The sequence below is a fragment of the Poecile atricapillus genome, chromosome 4 (assembly GCF_030490865.1).
Source record: "Poecile atricapillus isolate bPoeAtr1 chromosome 4, bPoeAtr1.hap1, whole genome shotgun sequence".
Classification (NCBI taxonomy): domain Eukaryota; kingdom Metazoa; phylum Chordata; class Aves; order Passeriformes; family Paridae; genus Poecile; species Poecile atricapillus.
This window is the reverse complement of record NC_081252.1, coordinates 4,777,540-4,803,608: the sequence shown is the minus strand read 5'-3', so window position 1 is coordinate 4,803,608 and position 26,069 is coordinate 4,777,540. Positions and strand designations below refer to the sequence as shown.

At 37.8% G+C, this 26,069-nt stretch overlaps 1 long non-coding RNA gene across 1 annotated transcript; it reads left to right on the top strand.

The window, feature by feature from the left end:
• The first annotated feature begins 291 nt into the window (after positions 1–291).
• Positions 292–25,666, top strand: LOC131578411 (uncharacterized). The gene is made up of 3 exons (XR_009277485.1): positions 292–415; positions 660–706; positions 25,463–25,666. It is a non-coding gene; the product is annotated as an uncharacterized LOC131578411 (long non-coding RNA).
• The last annotated feature ends 403 nt before the right edge of the window (positions 25,667–26,069 follow it).

Sequence of the window (26,069 nt, the reverse complement as noted above, 5' to 3'; positions counted from 1 at the left end):
AGGCAGAAGCCATTTCTAGGTCAGTTAAATCCTAAAAATGCTGTCAGACACAGTAGGGAGAGAGAGCAGCAGGAAAGCAGGCTTTGGCAGTTGATCCCGTGTCAGAAATGCCATCAGTGGGGTCTCTAAAACACCTCTCTAAAATACACAGGCTATGGGAAGGGACTCTATGATTCAGTGCTCCATCTCAAAGTGTGATTCTGCCTGTGTACAGCACGAGGATGGTCTGTGCTTGCATATCTGTTGGTTACAGTGACTCTTCTTTAATGTCTTTTTAATTGTCAGAAACAAAAGAAAGAGAAGAAACCTTTGGAAGCTTCATCTGTGGTCTAAAAGCCAAAGCTGTGCCTTTCCTGCTTTCTGCCTCATCAGTCATGAAGATTTTGCAGGGAGAGCTGAGTTGATGCCAGTGCTGGTAAGCCAAAATTGAAAGCAGCTGCCTTTTCTAGGTGTCCATTAGCTTTGCAGCAGCAGCAGGCCTAGAAATGAACAGCCATTTATTTCAGTTACTGGGGGAATCAACCATGCCTAAGGATTTACACCGACAGCAGCTCACTTAGGTAAAAAGGCACGGAATGCAGAGTAGAATTGTGCTTGAGTGCTGGATGAATGCTGCTCTGGGGCTGCTGGCTCTCACTTCTCTGCTCCTGTACCTACAGGCATCCATCACCAGCACAAGATGGACCACAGGGCTCCTTCACCTCGGGTAATGCCAGGGTTGTGCAAAGCTCAGAAATGTGTGCACAGTGCTACCCACCAGCACTATTTACAGGGTTCCCATTGCCAAAATGGATCTCCTCACCCTTCCTTAAAGTAACTCCTTTAAAATACCTGCTTTGCAGCCATGGGGAATGCTAGATTAACAACTGTGCTTCTAATAAAAAGTATCTTGCATTGATTCAGCTCCTCCAATGTGCATAGTCTGTTCTTCAGGTTACAGGCCCATGTTGCAGTCTGTAATATTTAGTCAAGGTTACTAAGAAAGTAATATCAAAACTAGAAATGTGTTGCTCCAATATGAAGCTATTCTTATTTCCCTGAGGTTTCCCAATGATCACTGTAAGTTTCATCCATTATCTTTCTGTCCCAGATCAGCAGATTGCACGTGATCAGGCCAGGGAACTCATTCTGCAAGACACACCTGATTCATTCTTTTTGATATGCATGCCTGAATTTTGGTATGTTCTCAAAAGTTCATCTTGTGGTCACAATATTCTTAGTCTATAAAGCCTTGATTTCAGCAACAGTACAAATCAGGTCAGGATCTGTGAGGAGACCCTAATTTCAAAAAGAATTTTCCTCCCTACGTTAACATTATAAATGGTCACCTCCTTTCCTCTCAGTCTAAAAACTCAGTCCAAGTAATGTGAACTGTATCAATTTATACAGCTCTGTAAATCTACTGAAAGAATGGAAAGAGAAGAAGAAATTTAAATTGCTTAAGGCACTGTTTGCTATACTAGTAAATTAAATACTTCAGTACTTTTACATTGTTCTAAGTGTCAGTCAGATAACTAATTTGCAGTTTGAAAATCATATAGTTTAAATCCTTATTACTCATCTTCTTGACTAAAAGTTAAATCAGCTAAACTACAGTGCCCAAAGAGATATTAAATCAAAGCTACATCTGAAGAGCACAAGTTTTCCACAATCAAATTAGTATTTCTGTGTTTTCTAGCTGTCTGAATTTGGATTATCTATTATACCATTGTACATATAACAGCGGGGCTCAAAATATTTTTATGTCTGAATATGTCTTTTATTCTATAATAAGCATTAAAGAGATGCTGCTATTTTAATTTCTGGAGAAAATGAAAGGCAAGCAAGTAGAGAAGCGGTTGCAATAGGTTGTGTAAAACTGTTCATGCTAGGCAGAATTAGACAGGAAACAAATGAAGTTTTATGGAAAATCAGTTAATACTCAGTGATAGAAAAGTTGGCTTTGCCAAGGACACTTCATTGCTTAGAAATACTCTATTCCTCATATTGGATATGCAGAACCTCACCCCAAAGGTAGGCTCTGATTTCAAATGAGAACTGTAGTTTGGTTTGGGAATTTGGGGTGTTGGGCAGAGTGGAAGTGGGCTCAGAGTACTTCTCACAGACAGCGTGGACTGCCCGACTTCATGTCTGGGTGGGAAGTAAGGGAGCTGCTTTCAGACTGGGACATCAGGCACAGAAATCAATGACAGGATTAATTATATCTGATAAGTCCTGAGACCCTCAGCTCAGTTCTATCTGTACAGCATTTTGTGCTTTATTTATTGTTTTATTTATGGGCATTTTCCACAGCTGCCTGAGATTAAGAGCACCTCTGAAGCTGCTCTTGAGTTGCACTCGGGCCAGCTGACTCTGCCCAACCCAAAGCTCATGGCTGTGTAAAAAGGTTCAGATGCTGTTTCCTCCCTGTTCCACCGAGATCCTCTTCACAGCAGGAAGCCTGACCAGGTAGATGAGGTATCAGACTGGATTTTTCTCAGGTTGAGAGATCAGCTGCCACTCTCAGAGGCTGAGAACTAAATTCTCTGGGGAGAATATCAAAATCCGTTAATAGATTATTAGATTAGATGGGGAATTTCTAGCAGGGCTGGAGGAAAGAACAGAGAGATGAAAAAAGACAGGAGTTCCCTTGCAGGCTTTTGTCACACAAATTTCCTAGAATTGTGCTTGCTTCTGGAAGGGACAGATGGGTTGTAAAGGCTGGAGGCTGAGTGCCCACAGAGACACAGGAGCTTATTTATATCACAGCTTCTGCCTTGCTGAGTACACCTCCAAGGGAGACTCTCCAACCAGCAGCTATTCTTAAGTGAATTATCTTCTCTGGTTTTCCTACATGGAAATCTAGCCACAGGGGAAGGAAACCCTTCCAGCTGGTCAGGCCCCAAACACTTGGAAAACTCTGAGAATCTGTCTCTGTGTGGAGCTGCTGCATTTATCTCCCCTGTTGTAAAGGCAGCAGCTAAATCCACCCTTCATTAAGATCAGATGGAGATCAAAACAGACCTTTGAAAGGGGGATGATAAACCCCAGGTATGCCTTCAGTTTATGGCAGGGTGCATTCTGCAGGGTGTTGCCTCTCCTGTTGGGATTTTTCTAGGACAGTGAAAGCTCCTCCTTTATGACTCTTTTGCTTCTGCCTCTCTTTTGCCGCCCTGTAGAGCTGGCCATGGCAACCCATCCCTAGACTTTCAGACAGGTCAGATTTGTTACCAATACTTTTGCTGAATGATAATTTATGATTTCTTGAAAGATTTCACAGTATGAAAAAAAAAAAAAAAGTAGTACATATTTTAAAGAAAGTGCTAAAGGTTCAGTTTATAGAAGAGCAGTTCTACAAACTGTACAAAGCTTGAATTTCACCAAGAATTTATTATAAAAAGATTTTAATGAAAACCTACCTTCGCCAATATTGTATCAGTTTTGAGGTCCAGGATATCATCAGCTGATTTGACAGAGATTCAGTTCAGATCACCACTTATCTTTCAAGGTCCCACCATATTATTATCATATATTAATATATCACTTATTTGAGTGAACATTCAACAGCTCTCTGTCCAACAAGGACCCTGCAAAACACAGAGCAGGAGTTATAAAATTAGTTTCTATAACTAGTTTTAAAAGTTTTTTAAAGCCTGGTGAAACTAGTTTATATAACAAGTTTTATAAGGCTCCTGAATAAATGGGTACTAACCTGACAAATTAATATTCCCAATCATACACAGAAATCTGCTTCTAATTTTTATTTTTTGTTTTTAAAAAGTTTCTGACGTGTGGTATTTACTGCAAAAGACTTCATTAAAATATATATGACTGCTCATGCATGTAAATAAAATCTGAATTAGTGCAAGCCATAGAGATGAGTCAGCAATGTAGATTTATGTCTGTTTTAATGTGGTAAGAAGGATCTTCTGAGAAGACAGACAAAAATTATTTATATTGCCATAATTTAAGAAGTGAAGCCCCTTCCAGCAGCACTTGAATACCTTGAAGGATATACATGAGGACTTCTCGTAAATTACCTGGTGGATGTAAAAATAAAGGTTATTCAGAGTAATTATGTAGGACAGTCTAATATAGTAGGGCTGGAATTTCCTTGAGTCCATTAATATCATTTGTGTCCTGTCAGAGAAAAATCAATTAGAGGTATACATCAGGGGATTGCACTTTGTTCTGAAAAGGTGGAGCATGTATTAAATCCCCTGATTGTGTGGGTCACTTCACCCAGGTTGGGGTTTTTTTAGTGGATTCATATGAACTGAGCTAACTGGGCATTGTAATTTTGGTGCTGAGTATCTAAATGTCAGCTACAAATCAGTTTATGTATGTAGCACTTCTTGTGGACTTCATCCTAAAAGGATTAATAGCAAAAATCACACCAGAAGTCTGTGGAAAAACAGGGATTATACTTACTAAGAGAGAAGCAATTTTTAAGGGAGCAAGGAAAATATGTCAGTCTCTCCCATCCATCCATCCATCCATCTTATTTCTTGCAGTGTACAGTGTATTTTATGTGTTCAAAGAAATTAGTATAACAGACAAGCTAAATAAAATAATGATGTTCTCTGGTCTGCCAGTGGAAAATGTCATTAAGACTGTAATTGATTTCATAATATGTATTTGCTCATCTTAATTCCATTTTTGAAGAACCTGTTATAGAAAAGTAACTTTTCCAAATGAGGAAATAAGCTTGAGATAATGATGTGATAAGATATTAAACCCCAGTGGAAAATTCCTTCTGTTCTACTTCTGAAACTGCAGAGAAAAACTCTGTAAAGGAGAATTGTCTTTCTCACTCTGAGAGTCTGTATCACTTGCAGAAATGAGTGTCTATTTTTCCCTAACCAGTCACTTGTTTATCTACAGAAATGTTCTACATTTTACGTGTCCTACTAGAGAATCCAAATATTTCATACCACACAGAGGGATAGGCTTTCTTTGGGGAAGGGCAGCCTGCAGGAATCCTAACCCTCTGGCAAACAGGAGCAGTTTATTCCAAGTTCTTGGAAAATACTGAAGAAATCTGCTTCTTATCCTAGATTTTATTCAAGAAATTCCTTAATGGGGTGTGGGAATTTGGTCAGCTCCTTCAAAGGGTTCAAAGTGAGCACTTCCCTTGATGAGAGCCGGTAAGTGCCCAGCCTAGGTTGCTGTGTGTTTACCAGGTGATTTTCTGGAGCTCTTTAGGAGGTGTTTGCATTGCTGGTACCACAAAATACAGTTTGATGGGAGCAAGCCATTGATAGAGCTGTTTAGATCCATGCAGAGCAATGGGAATGGGACAAGCTCCTCCACTTGTCCACAGGTAAGAGTGCACTATTTGGCTGGTAAAACACATCTGCCAGAGAGCTAAATACTTTCTTCTTGGCATGGTTAATTTTTTTGTTGACTCCTGAATGACTAAAATGACCTTTCTAACTAAAACCTGATTCAGGTGAGCAACTGTTTCAGACTCTTCTTCACACTGTTGTATTGTTGGAGCCTTTGCTGCTCTTCCAGAGGTGTAACAGAAAACCACAGGGGGGTTTAAGATTACATGGCAGGTCGTGTTTGAAATCCTCAAAGGCAAATAAGTGGTTGGTGTTTATCACTTTATGGGTTTTGTCTCAGGGATTCTCTCAGTTACAACCTTTGCTGGTGTTGGTTGGTTACAAACCCCATTTTCACCATGACATCTTTGTGAATGCTTGAATTTAAATCTGTCAGCTTAGCGTGTTCCATTTCCTAATTTTGCAAGGTATTGCTTCCATTTATGTTTCTATACTGTCTTGGAGACAATTTCCATATCTCCAGCCTCTTCTTGTGAAATAATGTGTTGTATATGCAATACACTGCCTTGTATCTTAAGTTTAATGAAGCCTGCAAGGAACTTTTCTAATCTAGTGTTACTCTCGCAAGCCTCTCTATAAGCCTCGTTTCATAAGTAGATACTGGACAGTGATTTAGCTGACTTCTTATCAAAGTATTAAATGAGTGATGAAATCAACAAATATTTTTTACTCAGCATTCTTCCTCTGTTTGATTAGTGGCAGCTGCCATGCTAATAAATACATGGTGACACAGCAGACAGCAAATACCACCACACCTTCCAGCTGCATTTTAATTTCCTTACAAGAGTGCCTCCCATTTTAGTGGCAGAATTTTTATCTTCCTTACAAAGAAAAAATTATTAAGTGTATTTTTAAAGTCTCATTTACATATTCTTGAGGAAAGCAGAATCATAGAAAAAAAGTGTTTAGGAATTACTGAAGCATCTGATTAATTGCAGGCCTTTTTCTTCCTTAGTTGCACATTAATCTTGAATTGCTGCTTCAGTCTTTCTGGTGACTGAAAGCTCCCCATTATTCAGGGACTTTTCCAGCTGTCTGTGTTGGTAGCAGCAAATGACACTCATAAGTCTTTGCTAAGAAGCTGCCTAAATCTGAAAGCAGACAGCACAACAGCATCAGGACAGAGCCAGAACATCCTTTGGGGCTGCCTAATCCATCACTTGCCTGTGAGAGGAATACAGTATTTCCCCCAAATTTATCCCCAGACAAAGGAATTTGCGTGTGAAATCTCAGTGGGAGGAATTTTGTCTCGACTCACAGCACTGATAGAACTGAACTGTGCACTTAGTGCTGATTATTTACCTTGTTGTGAACAGAATGGGAATATGGCAATAACATTATTGGTGTTACCTTCAGCCAGCTGAAAATGGTATTTCTGTCATGGAAAAGGCTCACTTGGATGGGCACATTCTCGGTGGTGTCTGTGCTGGGACACAGGAACAAGAGTTGCAGGGATGTGCAGGGAAAAGGGCACTTGTGTGAACATGTGTAATTAGAGTTACAGGAGTTTACCAGGTGATTACTTTTTACTGCTTTGGTTACGGTGCCCAGCAGCAATTATTGTGTTTGTGGACTCCTGATTATACATGCAGACAGTATGCACTGAAATAAAGGGAAAGAGCAAATCTTCAAAAGAGGAAATGTCTCTACACCAGTTAAGGCTTGACCTATGATTATCTAGTTAAATTAAATTAAAAGCAGCGTATCTGTGATCTTTTTGTTCCATACATAGTAAACTATTGAAAAAGGGTGGTAAATGTAATTTCTGCTCCTTATTATTAGCAGCATAAATTCATTATTTAGACCTGCTTCCAGTGAAATCAACTGAAATTTAGTTTCTGCTCTCACTGAGAGCAGGATTGAAAGAATCCATATTGATGTGGGAAATGAAGGCAGCCACGTTTTAAATGTGATTGAACATGTGTAATAAAGCATAGTCTGCTCATTCATCCTAATATGCACAGTAAAAAAAAATAGTTTTCATACAAGCCTACAAGTAATACAAATGAATTAAACTAATTTAATTGCAAAATATTTTAAAAGTCACAATGATAACTTAAAAATAACCGCTGTGCCAAATTTTAATAAGATAATGACAGCTTCATTAGCTTTAAAAATGTGCATAATTTACAGGAATGTTGTATTAGCATTGAGGTGACATTTCCTATTTTATTCAGATTAAAATTGTGTAAATAGGCCATTTGAAATGCTCCCATTGTATATTAAAATTAACTATCAGGGAATTAATTCTTCAGCTTCTCAGGAGAATTATCCTTATTCACACAAGAAGTCCCATTGATTAATGACATTTTTCAAGCATAATCAGATGACATTGGGACAAGTATAAGAATTACTCATGTGAAAAATACCAACTCCATCCTTCTTTGTTAAAGTATTTGCTGATAATGGTTCTTTTCATGCAATTTGCTGTTCCAGTGTTCAGTACAGCAGACATTGGGAAATTCCAGCCAGCTACTACCAGTTTGCTTGAAGAGTTGTGTGTCTTAGTCTTAGTCTCTTGACAAATAATGCTTGTTTTTATGAGCAAAGTCTTTTGTGGAACTCCAAAAGCAATCCATGGACATCAAAGAAGCTCTGGAACACAGACTGGAAAAAGTGGTTTAACTGATGCATTGCAGCTAATTTCAAATAACTTGTATTCCTTTATCAATGGATATACTCATTGATGACCTAAATATGGATCCATAGCCCTAGCCTTTATTGCATATTTTATTCCATATTTCAAACACTTTCTAGTTTTTCTAACCATGCTTTCATGCAGCTGTTGCTTTTTGAATGCTCTTCCTCACACACAGTATCCTGCTTGCATCATTGTTTCTGTGACTCATTGAAACACGCATATGTTTGAAATGAAAACTCTCCTGAGCATTTAAAAATCATCATCTGGTAGTATATTGAACAGGATTCCTCGGGAGTGATGAGAAGCACTCGATAAAATATGTCAGCTACTCATCCTGTAATTTATAAACAGATAATCCTCATCAACAAGAGAGAGGGAAATGCTTCCTAAAGCAATTTTCTTGCTTTTGTAATAGATCAGATTTGTGCAATAAGGTGCATAATTCAAGAGAATATTCGAAGAGTTAAGCTATAGATCCTCTTAAATGACTCTTTCTTCTCCATAAGTCTGGGCTGAAGACTACTATCTGTCTCACATCCTTCTCTAATGATATCTGGAATACATTAAAATACTTTTTAAAGATTTTTTTTTTATTTAACACCAGCTTGCTGCTCTAATCCTATTTGCTCAGCCTTCATAGCTGATCATGAGAAAAAGAGATTTTGTTTTTATTATTTGCTTTTTTGTCAGAAAGACTTATTTCTTAAAAAAAGTAAAGTATTAGCAGCTGCTACTGCCTCTGGCTGCAGTTTCCAGAAGCTCAAATAAAGAGATTTAAAAAGTAGTAGCCAGAAATTAAAATGTTCTCACATAACTGTGTTAGCCATCTTTGTGTATTCAGCTGCTTAAATAGCACAGTCTTTCATTTAGCAGAAAAGAAAGCCCAGCATTTGGGCTGAGTTATTCCACTAAAGGGCAATAACAGTGTTAATTGATTGCAAATTTATTGATATTCAGAGTCTCAGTGTGAAGTGTTTGAAAGGAGCCAGTAATTTTCCAGCAATCTCGGAAAACTTTCAGAGATTCCAAGGAGGTGATGTGCTTTTTTAAAGCACGCTTTTCAGAATTATCCCTTCAAGCAGGAAGAGAGAAGGAGTTGTAATAGAACAAAAATGGCATTGGGGCCCTGTGTGAAAAAATATCAGAGTCAAAACACAGAGCCTTGTAAGCAGGCCAACACTAATATTTAACAGGTAAATTTTGAAAAAAACAGGATGGAATATCTCTGATGAGAGTTGAAATCACTTTTGTCACCTAAATTAATCTGCCCCTGTGTCCCGGAAATCATTTCACGACGCAAATAATTGATCAGCAAGAGAAATTTGGGCTGTGATTTAAAGGGAATTAATTCTTAATTAAGTTGGCTTACTTTGGATTTTCATCTTTAGGGAGAATAGGCTGCTAAGCATTCCTAATATCCGCCACTTAGTTTAATATTAAGAAAACCCTTCAGAAGAGATTAAGGAACTCTTCACACGAAGGAGATGTGAATGAAGTACCTGAATTTAGGACTAAAAACCAGAACTCCTGGCAGTGTAGAGAGGTCTGGTGTCATCTACTAGGTGAGCTTCCAATCATCCTAAGAAGCGAGCTTCCAATTATCCTATGAAGTGAGGCAGAACAGCAAGTTCAGAATCCTGTGTCTGCCAGGGAAGCAGGCAGTTAATCCAGAAATCTTTACATGATGACCTTTCCTCCACTGTATTTCTCTGATCCAGCTCCCATCAGCAATTTCCAGTAAGAACAGTGCAGTCCCTTCTTTGGCACTAATGGGAGGGTCTATGATGAACTTCTTCCTGAATATTTCTAGAATTGTCTATATTGTTTCAAAGTGCTGCTTCCTTCTCTCCTGTGCTGTTATTTATTCTGTCCCGCTCCTGGGTTATTTTCTTGCAGATGGATGTTTTCACAGTGCTTTAATACAGCGTGGAACATTAGTTCCAAATGTCATTTTCCATTTTCTTTTTATGTTGCCTTAACAGGTCTTTCTAAAAAAAATAGTGTCTCTGTTTGTACCACTGGAACACTGTACAATCAATTGTTTTTGTATGTGTGTGTTGATAAGATCAGTGGGATGCTCTTCCTTCCCCAGAATATTTCAAACCTCGTCTCCAACTGATGACTTGATGCATTTGAGAATGTTCCTTGATTAACTGCACAAAGTGACCTCAGAAGTGGGGAAATGAAGCACTGTGGTCAGTGCTCATGATTTTACTGCAATGGTTGTGAAGTCATGTAGATAGATGAGTTTCTGCTGGTGTGTTTTCAGCCCTTGCAGCTACTGAAAAAAGCCAGGAAATGTGATACAGAAGACTGACGGGAATAGCAAGCATTAGGAAGACTCAAAATACACACACACACCCCCCTCATGATTTTAAGACAGTCTTGCTGTTTCGTAGCTTGCAATTTGTCAATGTGAGGGTAGGCAGCCTTGCTGAAGATACAAAAGGACAAATTTAAGGGGGGAAAAAAAAAGGAACAAAGTAGAGAAGAGCTCGACCTTGAAAAATAAGAGTGAGCTGTGTTATCTTTTTGTGTTGCTCTTCTGGCAAAGTATTTGTCCTCTTGACTGACAAAGTTCTTGTGTTTCCCTTGGAGTGTATCTGTTCATTAGTGTCTCCAGACAGAGGTAGTTTAGCTTTTAATTAAAATACAATTTGCAGGTTTTTTAGTGTGTTAATGAGACAGCAAAAATGAATTCATTGAAAGAGGAAAAGATACCTAGGCCTTACAGCAGTGAAAGTTAGAGCCTCATTAGTAGCTAATTATGCAACACAGTATATAAATAGAGCTGTTATGGCATTAAAAACAGCCTCAGTGCATTGCCTAATGACATAAAATGTTTACAGTCTGTTCTGAGTATGGTATAATGCCTTCCTGAAGTAATTAATAGCATATTTAACAGTGACACGACTGGAATCACAATTGCTTTGCAGGTACAAGTTGAGGGCAAGGGAATGCATTAAAGTCTTTGAGGAACAGATTATTTGTCTGCCAATAGATATGAGAGTTTCAGAAGATGCAGGAGGAACACATGATTTATGCAGGGTGTGGGATAATGTCTATTTCTGACAAGGACAGAGTACTCTAGCCTTTATTTTCAGCTTCTCCAAAAGTGAGCAGTGAGATGCCAGGGGTCCAAACTGGCACTTCCAAAGGGGAATAAGAAGAAGGTGGACAGTATTTTGAAAATCCTTCTTTTTTTGATATAAAGATAGCAATCAAGACCAATAATACAACACAAGATCAAACATAAAGGTTTTTGTTTCACTATGTGGGCCCATGTAATTAGACAGACACACTCAGAACAGTACCTTAATAGCAAGTTAAATTATGCTTTTAATAAACTGAAGCATACATAGGATTTTTTGCTCTACCTAATAAGAACTGCAGATGTAGCCCAACAACTAAATCTCTCAAGAATGGGAGCAACATCCTGGCCTAGCACACCATAGGTGAACTGAGGAGATGTTCATGCAAATAAGAAAGGCCTGTAAAATTATCTGTGTGTTAGTCATGATGATTCCAATTACTGTTGTATTGACCAGCAGCCACAGAATCAATTATTCCTTTAAAAATACAAAAAGCTATCTCCTGCTTCAATTTGTTCAGCAGTCAACAAGTTTAGTGTTTTTTTTTTTTCCTGGGAAATTATTTTGATATGATGACTGAGTTAGGGGCTGATTGATGTTTAGCTGGAGGTAGGTGATTTGAAATGACTTTGCTGTCAAATTCAATGCTTTTTCTTGTAGTTGTGATGCTCAGTGAAGTAACACAGAGCAACGGAAAACATCAGTATTGCATGTGTTAATGACTTTATCGAGTGGGAGAGAAGTTAATGACCTGCAAGTTTCTGCTACCTGCAGATAGGAAAACAAGCCACTTAATAATTATGGTGGGATTAGTTTTGTTCATTAAGGAAAATAACTTTTGATTCATAAAGAGGTCTTGGTAGGCTGGTGCTGAAAGCCTGAGACATCTGTTCCACATATAATGGAAGTTAAAAAACATCAGTGCCACCATTGCTGAGAGCCCACCAAATTTCCTGATTCTTAATTTACAAGGACAACTCTGTGTGTGCAAGAATTATTTCTGCTGATCATGAGTCTGAATTTCTTAATTACTGTGGTCAGTGTGAATTTATTGGATTTGCTGCATTAAAATACTTCAACTTCCGCATGGATATTCTTTGATAGAAATCCATAAGCCTTGTCCACAGAGAGATCCACCAGGAACATTTTTCTGGATTTTAAAATAGTTTATATTTCATATTTATAACCAGAAGGGCAAGGAGGAGACTTAGAAACTTTCCAGATTAAAAAGTATTTCTTACAGTGGTGCAGATAGTTTCTTTATTGTTAGAACCCTGGGATCTTATTTGGACCTGACTGAACATGATTTGAAAGAAAACCAGCTATTAAATTAGGGGAATAGCAAGAGCAGAAGAATTAAAGAACTTGGGAAGGGCTTTGTCTGATTTTTAGGTAACGAGCTGGCTGTGTAGCAGAATATACAGGAAAGAAGAATGAAAATGTCCTGTTTTGTGGGAGAGCAGATGAGGGATGGAACATTTAACGTTCTTAAAATAGAATATAAACCATAAGTGTGCCCAGTGGAGAGTTTTTCTGCAAGGAATAGAGAATGCTGTATGGATAGAAGTCAAGTGGAAATAGAGGAACTAAGAGTAGTTAGAAGGGGCCCAGGGGTCCCTCTGTTACTAAGGTATCCATAATCCCTATCAAAATCTGTACGCAGAACCTCTTCTTGGGTAATAAAATACAGCTTCAAAGCCAACCAACACAAGCCCTCACGTTGGAACTCATCAGAGGGACATGTGAGAACAGATGTTCTGTGGCTAAATTAATCCTTAGAATGTTAATTAGTTCATTCTCTTTTCACTTTTTTTTTTTTTTCTTTTCCATCTTGTGCTTAAGTTGTTCACTTCACCTTGCAAGCCTTCACTCCTGGATCCACTGTTTTCACAGAATACTTTTACTTCTTTTACTTGCACACAGGAATTAAATTTTAATAGAGCCCAGGAATATGGTCCATGAAGCTGTACACAAGCTATGACATAAAAATTAAGCAGAAGAAGATTATGGCATTTGTTATTTTCTTTTTATATTTTTTTCCCTACCAGCTCAGAGAAGTATCCTCACAATTCGTAATCAAGAAGAGGGGGGGAAAAATGCTTTATGGTTAGATTTCCTAAATCCTGGTTTAATTTATACAATCTGGGAATTCCTCTGAAACCACTGGAATTGCATTGCCAAATATGTACAGTTAAATTATTTTACAGCTGTTTAAATGTGAGGCTTTAGAAACCCTTTAATATCAGTTTCTGGCAAGGTTTTGATATTTTTCTGCTTTCATTAGAAAAGAAATAATTGGTGTAATATTGTGGTTATTAATGTAAATTGCTTCATGTATCAAATCAATGATGGAATCATGCAGTGGAAATTAGGTCTGATAGATGAATCTTCATTAAAACATTTATGGATCAGAACGGTTTGAGAGACTGTAATGCAGTGGGAAAAACCTTGTCTTTATTTTTATAGCTATTTTTTAATTGAAAATCCTACCTAAATTGGAATTCAGAGACTTATTTTTTCATTTATTAAATCCTATATTTATTAAGAAAAATATGCTTCTTTTACATGGCAAGTACTGAATTAATTCTAGATTAACCTTTAGTAAAGATGGAGAAATGAGGATTCTGGGAGGCTGCTATGCAGTTTACCTTAGTGTGCTGCTCAGAAGCTCCTGATGAAGGAACCAAACTGGATATTCTTGCTCAAACAGGTCCAGGAATGATCTTCCTTCAGCAGGAGAGCTGGCCAAAGTCAGGCCAGTGGCCATTCCCTCTGTCAAAGAAATACACAAGAAATGCAGTTAACCCAGTTTAGGGTAATCCTCCATGGATGCCATTTCAGAAGAGAGGGAATAAAAATCTCTCTAGTCCCTAGCCTGTTAAACAAAAATATGCAGAGTTCAGGAAAAAGAGCCTGGTATTTCCTTCCCAGCCCAGCCAATAATTAGTACCTTGTCACACAAGGACTGAGATTGCCTGCAACTGTCTGTAACCCACTGGAGCACTAGCTGGTATTTTCCTTCCTTAAATATCTGCTTCTTTTGGAAGTGTTGCTGCGTGTTGCTAGTAATTGCCTGAAGACACAAAACACTGTGGAAAGTAACCATTCATTTAAATTTGCATTCTTTCTTGTACTTTACCTCTTGAAATCTCCCAGTCCTCTCCCAGTTGGTTCTTCCTGTGCCAATCTCTTGCAGGTCTGCTCTAATCAATTTTTTTTTTCCATCTCTGTTATCTTTTCTGTTTTGACAACTATGTACCCACAGCCTGATGTTGCATAAGTGAAGTAGAAAAAAACTCAGGCAGACATGGAAAATCAAATTCTGCTCCCAACATATGGACAGGAATGAACTCAGTTATCATCATGAGCAGCCACAATTAATAACTTCTGTTTTGTTACAAACAAACATGCCCTTGGCTTACACCCAGAGCTCTGGGCAAGTGTTCCTTACCTTTTGATGATTCAGTTGGTTTGAATGTTGTATGTGTGTGAAGGTTTTATGCTGCTTTTCCCTTTGGTTATAAATTCATTTGCTGCAACTGCCATTGGATGAAATCTACTGGTGTCTTTTCTAGGGAGGCTTTTAGATTTTCCGTCTGCGTCTTCCCCCTGCCCCCTTTTATCCCCTTGCTCTGTTGTTAAATCTGTGAAAATATTTCTCTCTCTGTGGTGACTCAGGGACACCAGAAGAGCTGTGACGGTTCCATATCTCACCACTGCTTTGGCAGTGGTTTCTGCAGAGATCCAAGTGAGTCACTTGGGACAGGTGAGCACTTTTCACACCCTTTGACAGTAATGCAGAGCTCAATTGCTCCTTTGAGGTGAAGGTTTATCACAGAGAGGTCAGATGTGTCACAGTTTCCTGCACTAAGCCAAGGTGATCTGCAGCACCAATGTAAATGCAGTCCATTTCCTGCACTTTCTGGCTAGAATTTAGTTAGGACTGTCAGCATCCTCTTCATCTCCACTGTCCCTGGGGGAAGTTCACAAGAAATAGTACAGTGGGAGACGAATACAAAAACAGGTTCTGTGCTATTGTCAAGTTAGACGTGAGTAGGTCCTGTTAACTCCATGGAGCTGCAGTGGTTTTCCTTCACCTGTAAGAAATGTGAAATGCCAAAAAATTTGCTTTTCAACAGTAGCAAAAATATTTTTAGGAGATTTTTTGAGAGCTATTTTAAGAGCTTCATTTGAGAATGAAGAATGCTTAGTGGCGAAAGTTAAAGGTGGTGCTAAAGGGGAGCTTGCAATTACTTGAGGACTGTCAGGTGAGGTGGTAAGATCTGGTTGGACTTGGCAGAAACACAGGTGGGACTATGTACAAATTTGGAGGATAATACAGAATTTGAAGTGGAAGGGCAAGAGGAGAGTAAATAAGAGGTCATCTACTTTCAGTAGAAAGATATCCGGCTAGAAGCAAAGCTAGCTGTAAAGAAAATAAAATTTATGTAAGTACATTTCTAAAGTTTTCAGATCTTCTTCATTTTGTAAATATCCATTGTGCTTTCCATGTTCAGCAGAGAAAGATCTAGAAAACAAAATGATGGTCCCCTGAGTGACTGTGCTGCTAAACCCTAGCGACAGCCTGCACAAGCGAGAAACGAGAGGTGCAGCACTGCAACCATCCCATTTTCTCTGAGGAGCCTGATCACGCCGGCTGAAACGCCAAAGATGAGCCAGTAACTTGTGCAAGGATTTTCTAGAGTGTGATAACGTACACCAAACGAGCTAACCTCTTACAGCACTGGGATCATTCCTGCTAGGAACCCCATAGCAGAGCAAGGTGAGTCACATACCACACACTGAACCTTTTGGCTGCATGGAAAATGCTTTTATTCCAAAAAAGCACCTTCCATCTCCAGTACAGGGAGCTGTGGCAACACAGGACTTTGTGACATGCATAGAAGAGACTCCATCTGCTTTATGAGCCATATAAAAATATGATTAAATGTGCTGTCCACTAAATGGGAGCAGCATCGGGATTCCAGCCAAAGAGTAATAGGATTAATCTCAAGAACATAAAATGTGGTATTTTAATGAAATGTGAATCCTCCCTCTCAAACAATTGCAACAGGTGTGCAGCTTTTGCTTGTTTCCATCATATCTGCTTTGGCTACTCTGGCAAACATATGATTTATTCCTAACTATCCAAAATAAATTAGTGTATTTATTTCTGCTGTTTGGATCATCTACAAATCAATTGGCACGGCATGCTTTCCAGGGAACTGCTTTAGCAGGCATATCACTGACTTCAATATTTTATCAAGGTTCTAGACTTCCATAAGCAAAAAGAGCAAGGGGGAAACTGGGAAATACAAAAACTGCAGCAGCAAGGTAGAAAACTCTGAGAAAAAATAGAAATTAATTTCCTTTTAAATGTGACCGGATGTTTCAATTATTAATTGCCATCTATTTTTATTTCAGTCTTGGGTGCCCGTGGAACATGATGAATGAGAGTATGAATGATAAAAGGGTTTGTGAGAGAAATGAGATGGAGGTGATTTCTTGCTTCATTTTTCCACAAAATATTTCTGGTGAAAGTCCACGAATTCAGAGAAGACTTTGACCCACTGAGGGAATGTGAATCACCTTGGAGAATTTAAAATAATCCCAAGACTTTGCATAAAAAGCTACTTCATACTTGGTATGACAAAGCTAAAAAGACCAGTGCCTTGCTGAATAAAATAATCACATTTCTTAGAATATAGATTCCAGTTTTAATAATTTACTTTTTTTAAATATAAAGCAACAGTGCTCCTAATTTAGTCATTACTTCGTTAAATGAATTAAGATACAGTTAACAGTGTATTTCCTGTAGTGATATATTACCTGAAGTAGTTTAGTTTTGTCTTTATTACAAAGTCTTTCCCTTTTTAGGGAAAAATTGTTCTGCTTTTTTGTGTGTCCTAAAACTGTGAGTTGATAATAGATAGTATTGATAGTATTTAATGATACTGTCAAGTGCTGCTGCTTTACTTAGAAAGAAGGCTCGAAGTAATTAATTTTAAAGTGTACTATGAAGTTTTATTTTTGTCTAGTTCTATCCAGGCTATTTCCAAATATGTCAAATATATTTCATTTAAGCAAGGAATTATAAATGAGGGGGCGTGTTCAGTAAATTTATTGCAAAAAACCAAATATGTGTATGACAAGTTGGGCAGCAAAAGCATTCCCAGGAAGTAGTCCTAGGCCATCTTTTCTCTTCATGTAAAATCAGATTCATTGTGTCTGTCCTGCTGGAATCCCTTCCTCTAAAAGGGTGTATGCTTACACTTGTTAAGCTTGGGAGAGAAATTCTCTTGTTATATGGAAGATTTATTGAAATATTCTACATTAAAAATAGAATTTCAGCCTAGCTCAGGACAGCAGAGAAAGCAAAGCTGATGGTTTGCATTTATAGGTAACTTACTCTGAGTGTACATACACTCCTCATATCCATGTAAAGAGGGAAAAATAGATGTTCCTGCTCAGCTGAGAACAATGGGAGACCTTTTCAATCGTGCCCAGCCATAAAGCACGCCTGCTGCAGTGCTCCCTGCAAAGCTGCAGAGAATGGACTGGAGAAATACTCTGGCAGTTCAGCGTGGCTGCTGGATGAGGTTGCTAAAGCAGACAACAGTGTAGCCACTGGGATCAATTTTTACAATGATATTCAATAAGTCATTAACAAGATTAATGAACTCTAATAAAAAATGCAGGCTCCTAGGTCACATTTTACTCAGCTCACTGTAGCTTAAAATTGCATGTCATGATTTCATTAGACATATTACTTAATTTTTCTCAAACTGGCCATTTTATTTAGGTTAAAACATATTAAAAGGATTCTTTTTTCTTTTTCCATGGAGAAATAGGATTTCCTTTTTTAAAAAATGACTTTGCACCTTCATAACATAAATAGGTATGTAATCAATAGGCTCAGTCTGCTTTGCTGCAGCAGCACGAGGCTCAGACGTGCTTTGTGAGTGGGCAGGACTGCACTGCCTTGCACAAGGGCTGGCAGTATGAGGAGAGTTATGTCCAAGCAGATATCACCTAGGGAAGATGATTTCTTTTGGTGATTTATGTGTTGGGAGAGCCCTGCTAAAGCTCTGTTGAACCCTCCTGCTGAAGAGCACAGAGTGACTGTCCCAGGATGTAACTTTTCTCTAAAAAGTCCTTTTTCTGTTTCTCTGTTTCTGCTGCATCTCTTCTGTATTTTTCTTTTTATTCTTGGATTTCTCAGCCTCCTTTGGACTGAATTCTTTTGGGATCCTCCCTCATGGGGAGCCCTGCTTATCTCAGTTCTTATGATTCGAAGAAAACTCCCGAGCTCCTTAGAATCTTGTTTCTCATGTTTATTAACAGGTGATCACAAAACTTAACAGGTCTCTCCAGGCTGGTTACACAAGGTTAATCTTTGCAATTTGGCACATTTCTTTCTTCTGATGGTACAAACAAGGCCTTGTGGCACACTTCGTGTCTGAGGCACAAAATGGCCCCGAACTACGCAGTTCTTTTATCTTTATACCTATTTTTACCCAATTAACAATAAACACGTATATTATTTTTCTTAATGACCCAATGACCCATCACCTCTGTGATGCACTGCGGCATTTGCTATCCAATCACTCACTATTACCCAAAAACCTCTAGGAAAAGAACATGAAGAAGAAAGAAGAAGGGACAAGGGACAACACCCTAAATCCTCCATCTAGTCTCCTGTTCTCTAAACTAACTTTTTCACCCAGTGATTTAAAAAAACTTTCTAATCTACACACTTACACTTTTAGCTTTTTTCATCTAACTTTAACATTTGTTTTCATGTATCACCATGAAAACATGCTCATGAATTTCATATTATATGAAATTCAGTGTTTTTCTAGATCTTATAACTAAGTATCAGAAACAAGGGCACATGCACTGTATTCCAGACTCCAACACAGGATACCCACAGAGACACAGCCCAGGCAGCTCCAGCACAGGGGCCCTGCTTCCCACAAAGGCAAACCCATGAGCTGAGACCCTCAGCACAGCTGGTCTGGGTGACAGCGTGTCTCTGTGTCACATGGACAGGCACATTTCTTGTTCTTGGTAACAGTTGTGAGATTTCTAAATTAATGAATGGGCAGTGACTCAAGTCAAAGTTATTCTTTGCCAGTGATCCAGAGTGAAAGTCTTAATAACCATGTTCTTGCATCTGTATTATCTCTGACCTTACTACTTCTCATCTGATCCATTTTTGTGAGTGCTCTGTCTGGTCTAAATAGTTCCAGCTTTGTGCAGCATCTGAGAAGCTGCCTGTCTTTCATGTCCTATTGCTTAGTGCTCTTGCACAGAAAATTTTTCCTCAGGATTTATTGTAGCCCTACTCCTTTCACATACCTTTGTAGTCTGCTCTCTCTGAAGACTATCATCAGTCTTCTAAATAAAACCCCTAAGGAAATTAAAGAAGTCCAGGTAGGAGTAAGAAAAGTTTAGTGGATATAGTGGCCAGTCTTTCAAAATGTAGTTTCCAGTCAGTCAATGTGCTGGGAGTTTGTGATGCATCCTTTTGTGCTCCACTGTGATTCTTCTGAGCAAACTCGATGGAGAGAAAGTTGCCTGTGCCAAAATCCAGTTGGTTACCATCTATTTTTCCTTTTGTGCAGGTTTTACTTAAAAACTACCCCAATTCTTTCATACAGCTGTGCTCTGGAGACCAGATTCAAGATAGGGCACTTCTGTGATTTAAAAGTTAATTTAAAGGACATACAGCAGGTTGCAACATGCAGGACCAATGCTTGGTTTTGATTCATAGAAGTCCTAGTCCCTGGATTGATTGGTTTAATAACCTTTCTTAATAAAGTAAACTGAATGCATCTTATTCCTCTGGGCTCATGGGGTAGAGAACAGGAAGCTTCAGTCTCTTGATAACTTGCTAGCTTTGACTTCACAAAGCATATTAGAGTGCTATGCTCTGCAATTATTGCTTTATGCACGCACCTCTCGTTTGAAAGGCCACCTCTGTTATATCTGAAAATGCATTTATTTACAGGATATAGGTGAGCTTTCAAGTTTAGTTCTCAAGCTGGATATTTATTTGAATGATCCATTTGGAGCAGTTCTTTTGCACTTGCAGTGTTTTGTCTAAGGGATTTGTGGTCCTGAGGCAGTACTTGAGGAAAGCAATCTTACCAGGAGAAGATGATTAATAGCACACTTCAAGTTCCCCAGTTATGAGTGAAGTTAAATGTTTGTTTCTTAGTAAAATCTCACCAAAAACAAAAAGTCATTTTCAACATACGCTTAAGTTCTTCATTTTATTCCATGTGATTGTTTTTCCTTCTGAGGGGAAGGAGAGGCTTGCTGCAATGATTTAAATATTATGGTAAGCCATCTGGGAAGCTGCTGACTTGTATCAAGTTATAATTTACTCTATTCTTCTCAGCAAACATCTAGAAAAGCTTTTCTTCTATGGATTCTGGGAAGGCCTTTAAGAGGTGATAAATGTGGGCAGTGACCTTCAAACTAGAACTGGCTTGGGATCTTAAACCTCATTCATTTTCACCGGAGCATATCCTTCCAAATGTGATGAGAAAAATCCAAATGAGCAAATCTCCTGTCTGCTTGAAGTCTGGACGTGACAGAGATGTGTATTTCATCTTACTGAGAAACTCCAAAACAAGTGTCTCATTTAGAAACCTAAAAAGCATCAGATAGAATTAGATACTCCTGAATTCATTTTATTATATAAGCTTTATGAATTTTCTATGCAGAGTTCTATTAAATTTTATTAAATTCTCTAATTACAAGCTTCAGGAAAATTTACTTTATGTTGTACTGAGAAGCAATGAAGGTAACACGTAGACAAGGTAACACAGTTTTTGGTTGATGCCACCTATATAGGAAAAAAAGATTTTTGTTTATGAACAAAATTGCTCTCCAATGGTGCTAAGGTTTGGGAACAGAAATCATTCAGAAATTTAGAGAAAGAGAATTCAGTTTTAACTTTCTTGGTATCCTCTGGAAAGCTTTTGGAGAATTCAGATACAAGCTAAAAAGTGAGAATTCCAAATGCAGAAAGAAAGAAGTAAACAGGAAGGGGCAAAGCAAAATGAAAACTCAGGTTGAAAATCCTGTGTATTGAAAAATCCTATTGTAAAAAAAAAAAAAAAAAAATCCTGTGTATTCTTGCTGCTTTTTCATTTCTACTGTGCAAAAAGCTGAGTACACAGGGGCATATGGGGACAGCAGGGTAATGCCACCAGCCTTGGAAGGGTGGCTCTTTCCCTGTAATTTATTTACCAAAAAGGTCAGCTCCAGACATGACATCTGTTTTCACTGTGATCCCTAGCTCACCACATGGTTTTGTATGCTGCTGAAATTTTCAGGGGGGGAAAAAAAAAAAAAAAGAGATTAATTAGCTGTTTCAGAGAACTTGCAAAAATCTTCTGAAATACTGATGTCATTATGGGCATTGTCCTGGATGAGATTCAGGAAGAAGCTTGGGAAGAGATATCATGAGATGAGACAACAGCTGTCTGAAAGGAGAACCATTATGGGACAGGATGTATAGAGTTCCTAAGTTAGAGAATAAATCCTTCAGGAAGAGAAGGCTACAAAATGAGTTTATAGCCTAAAAATGTGTTGGTTAATATTTATCACGGGCATCCATCTTTCTCTGTTTCTTGGCTGTGCACTGGGTCTTGGCTGGTCTTGTATCAAGTACAAATAACAATATTAAACAAAGTGATTAATGTCTGTTTGAGACAATTGGAAGGTTATTTCCAGCTTTTACAATGCTGCTTTTTGTGCAGCACACAAGCACCAGTATATGAGGTACTTGGTGCTAACAACACTGAGAGGTTTCAATACATATATATATTTAAAGTGCTCATCAAGGCAAGAGATTTTTTTGCAATGCAAAAATGAAGAGAGAATGATTGAGTAGAATGGTGACGCATAAAGGGCTTTTGTCTGTATGCATTTTCAACACTTCCATCTACTGGAAAAATTTATTTCTATATAAAAACGTCATTTCTTGGTAAATATTGAAAAAACATTAATGCCTGAGTTGGCTGGAAACACAAAAAAACTGTGATTAATATCTGATTAATTATTAAATAACAACTTTAGTAATGTATTTTCCCTGTAGACATAGTCATAAGTTGGTATAACACATATTAAGATAATTCAGAAAAGCATGTCTATGTACAAGAATGTACATATTATCCAAATGGATTCAATTAAACCCATATCAGCAGTCAGTGCCTCAAAAATTAGGAAATAGCTGATACTAGCTGTTTGAGGGCATACTTAATTTATCCCCACTTGGATTTTGGTGATATTAATTTATTCTGTAGAAAATATCATAAGTGTACAGTAATTTTACAGTGGGTTGAAATGCACAAAAGGGAATGAAACTAATTAAGTGAGCAAAAGAATGAAACAAAAGGCAACGAGGAATGCTTTACTCAGGAAGTGGCCTCATTCTGGTATCTCATGATCAGCTCCTAGATCTTGTATTTATATTTTTCTTAACAATCCTGTGAAAAGGGAATATTAATTAAATTATTAATTAAATCCAGAGCTCATACTGTATTGTGAAGTACTAAGATAACACATGTGAAGAGAAATAAATCCATTAACTGGGACTCAATAAAGTGAATAGTGAAATGAAATGCATTATAATCCATGACTTCCCTTATTATCATCACATCATGAAAACCACTTACGTAAATGTGCCTCATGTGTCTGATTAGCTGACACCAGAGCAGCCCCTGGGAAGCATTTTTACCCCCTTTTTACAGAAGGTGTGCCAAAGACATGGAGATACAAAGTTATCAGCCTTTTTTAGATTACTGGAGGAGGAATTTCTTCAACAGCGTGCATGTTTTGATAAGAATAAGCCAAATTTACTCTAAAACTTATGTTCTGATAAAGCCTCTCTTAGAATAATGTATGATATTCAACACCCAATTCAATATTTCCAAGATTAAAATATTCCACTCCTGTAAATGAGATATGAAAATAAATAATGAAAATAAAAATTAGAAATTTAAGATCTTATCTATGTTAATTAGGAGTAAAACTTTGACACAGATGGTCTGCTCAGACCACAGATTTACTTTCATGACTGTCAGAACACTTAAATTTAAGGAAAAACAAGACAAACTTGCGGTCCTTGTTTGTGTAGGCCGGTTTGTTTTGCCTTTTTGGTTTTAATTTCAAAAGGTGCTGGTTCCTAGTGACCCATTCTTCACAGCTGGGAAAATCCATGGATACAAGATGCTTGAGGCCGTGTTTATGTGCTGTCTCCACCCTCAGTATTTTGGAATTTGAGGATTACAAATTGATAGCAGCCTCTATCAGGAACACTGCAAATCCCTTTGGTTTCATGTAACTCTTGCCCATTTTGGAAAAGGTGCTTGAGAAAGAACATTTGTCAGGCACTTACACCACCAGGCTGCCTTAACTTCATTTTTTTATCAACTACACAGTTCATAGGTTGTAATGGTTTCAAGATGGGTGCAGATTTTTTTGAGAAATGTGTAATCCACATTTTTTTTTGGATGTTGTATAAATACTCAATTTACTATTCAGCTAATAATGCTAAAAAGGGTGCTTAAATAAAGGTGCTGGTTTAATCTAATAAGCACTGCTGTTCATGGCTCTGTTTCAGATACCAGTAGTGTTTATTTCATGACAAACATTAGACAAAATGGAGCTGGGATTAGCTTGAGAATTTCAATCAAAGGAACTGCCTCAACAGCAATTTCTTGTCACAAGTCAAGCAGGAAGAAGGAATTCTTAAATAAACAAAGCAGACCACTGCAGCATCCAGAGATGCTTTTTACTTCTTAGGAACAACAGGCCTTCATGCACCTATATTTCTTTTTTTTTTTTTTTTTTTTGGTGTGGGAAAACCAAACTTAGTTTGTGCTTGGAACCCCTAGCTTGAGTTTTGAAGCTTAACAGATGAGACTTGTCTATCTGCAATACCCTGCAGATAAAAGGCATCTTTCAGCCAGCCCAGTCTCCAATAATTAGTTCTTAAGCTTCATAAATATCTCATTTTATCACTGGTTCTGTCACTATCCATATGTGAAGTTATAAACTACTCTGGGTGTAGGCCATAAATGAACAGATGATATTAACTGAATGTGAGGTAAATCAGGGCCCTATAAAGCTCATCAGTGAGCAGGAATCAATATGAAGGAAATACTAAAATTTCAGGTACTTTTTGCTCTGATAAATGAATTGGTTACTCTGGGCTCTCCTGGGAGGAAGCACAGACTGAAGTGGAAACCCAGATATCTGCTTTTCACCTTACTCTGCTATAAAATAGTCACAACACCAGCAACTTAGATTTGACTGAAGCTTTATCTATAAACACAGCCCTCATGGTTTTATATCTTACATCTAATTTCAGTTATGTTCACCATTTACAGGCATATAAATATATCCTGGAGATATAACCTATGTATACTAAATAGAAATATTTATAGTTAATAATTCAGGGATTAGAATAGCTCTACTTTTTAATCCATATTTCTCTTCCACTCTTGTCCAGGTACCTGGAACATTTCACCATTCCAGTCGATGGAACAAGGCATCTTGTCTTTGAGAAAAGAGCCAATTATTTCTATTCTGGGAAAGCTCCCAAACGAGCACATCCTCTTGCCCCCAAGGCCAAGATGATCACCATTCTCAGTGATCCATGGGCTTTTGTAAGCTTTTGTTGCTACCATTCCTCTGGTTTTTTCCCTTCTGTTACACTATCAAAAGAGTTCACTGTGCACCTTGCTGCATCAGTCACATCTGTTGAACACATTTAGCAGCAGGATTTAAAAACAATTCTCCAGCAGCACCAGGTTGTGCTTGAGGATCCAGCGTTCCTGAGACCTTTCCTTGGGTCACTGGGAAAAATAAAAACTTCTTGCCATGTTAAAGTAATAGTGGAAAGAACCTGCATTTTGTCAGGGTTTATTTTCTTCCTTCATCTGTTCTACCATTTTCTATATACCTGGTTTTGTTTTGTTTTTTTTTCATTTTGAATTAAAGTTCTGATTGCTATGGAGTTTTCTGAAAGGCTTTGGAGAAAACATATGTGTTGATTAAAGTTAAGGAAAATTCTGAAAATAGAAGCTTTGGAAGTAGAATGGATTTTCAGCCAGTTTTTAAAGAAATGCATAAGAAAAAAAAAAGACAATAAACCAATTGCTAAATGCAAAGACATTGTTTAAAGAGCAGCTCTGATTTCTTTAAGACAATTCTTCAGCCTCAGTGATTTCTCTTGAAAACAAGGAAAACCAGATTTTCTGTTTAGAATAATTATATAAAGAAGTGGTTGAATATACATTTAAATCATCGTTATAGATTACTTTTAAAACATGAAAACTTTTTAAATACATTTATTGAAATAACCTGTCCTTTTTTTTCAGGACCTGACCTGAACTTAATTACAGTCAAAGGTGGATCTCCAGCAGCTGATAAAATAAGCTAATCTACTAACTTCAGTTAAAATGAGTACTGGAAAGAAGATTTCAGACAAAAAAAAAAAAAAGAAAAAAAGAGCAAATTTCAGCTAAGAAGAAATTTTGGAACTTTGTGGTTCAAAAATGCCTGCATACCAGCACTTTATTATTGCTGGCAACATTGGCACAGCTTAGGGGTGTGAAGCCCTTTTTAAATGTATATTCCCTTCAGTGGATTCTGAAAGCCTGCCAGAAAAATCAACCCTTTTAACAGCATTTAAATCTGTACTCAGCCTTCAGTGTTGCTGAAATCTCTGTGGGACTTAAACTTATCCTTAAATGCTGCCCTTAGAAGACATTTTCCTGAGGAACTAATTTTCTGAAACACGGCCTCTAAAAGCATGGAAAACCAGCAAAGCGTCTTTGTCTTCCCATTTCCCGAACTTCAGATCAATTATAAAAATACTGATTTTTAAAAGTTCTTCCAAAGGAGCTCTTTTCTTGTCAGCTTGTGTCACTCTGTCAGTCATATTTCAAGCCATGGATTTGAAAACCGACCTGCAGAAGCAGCTAC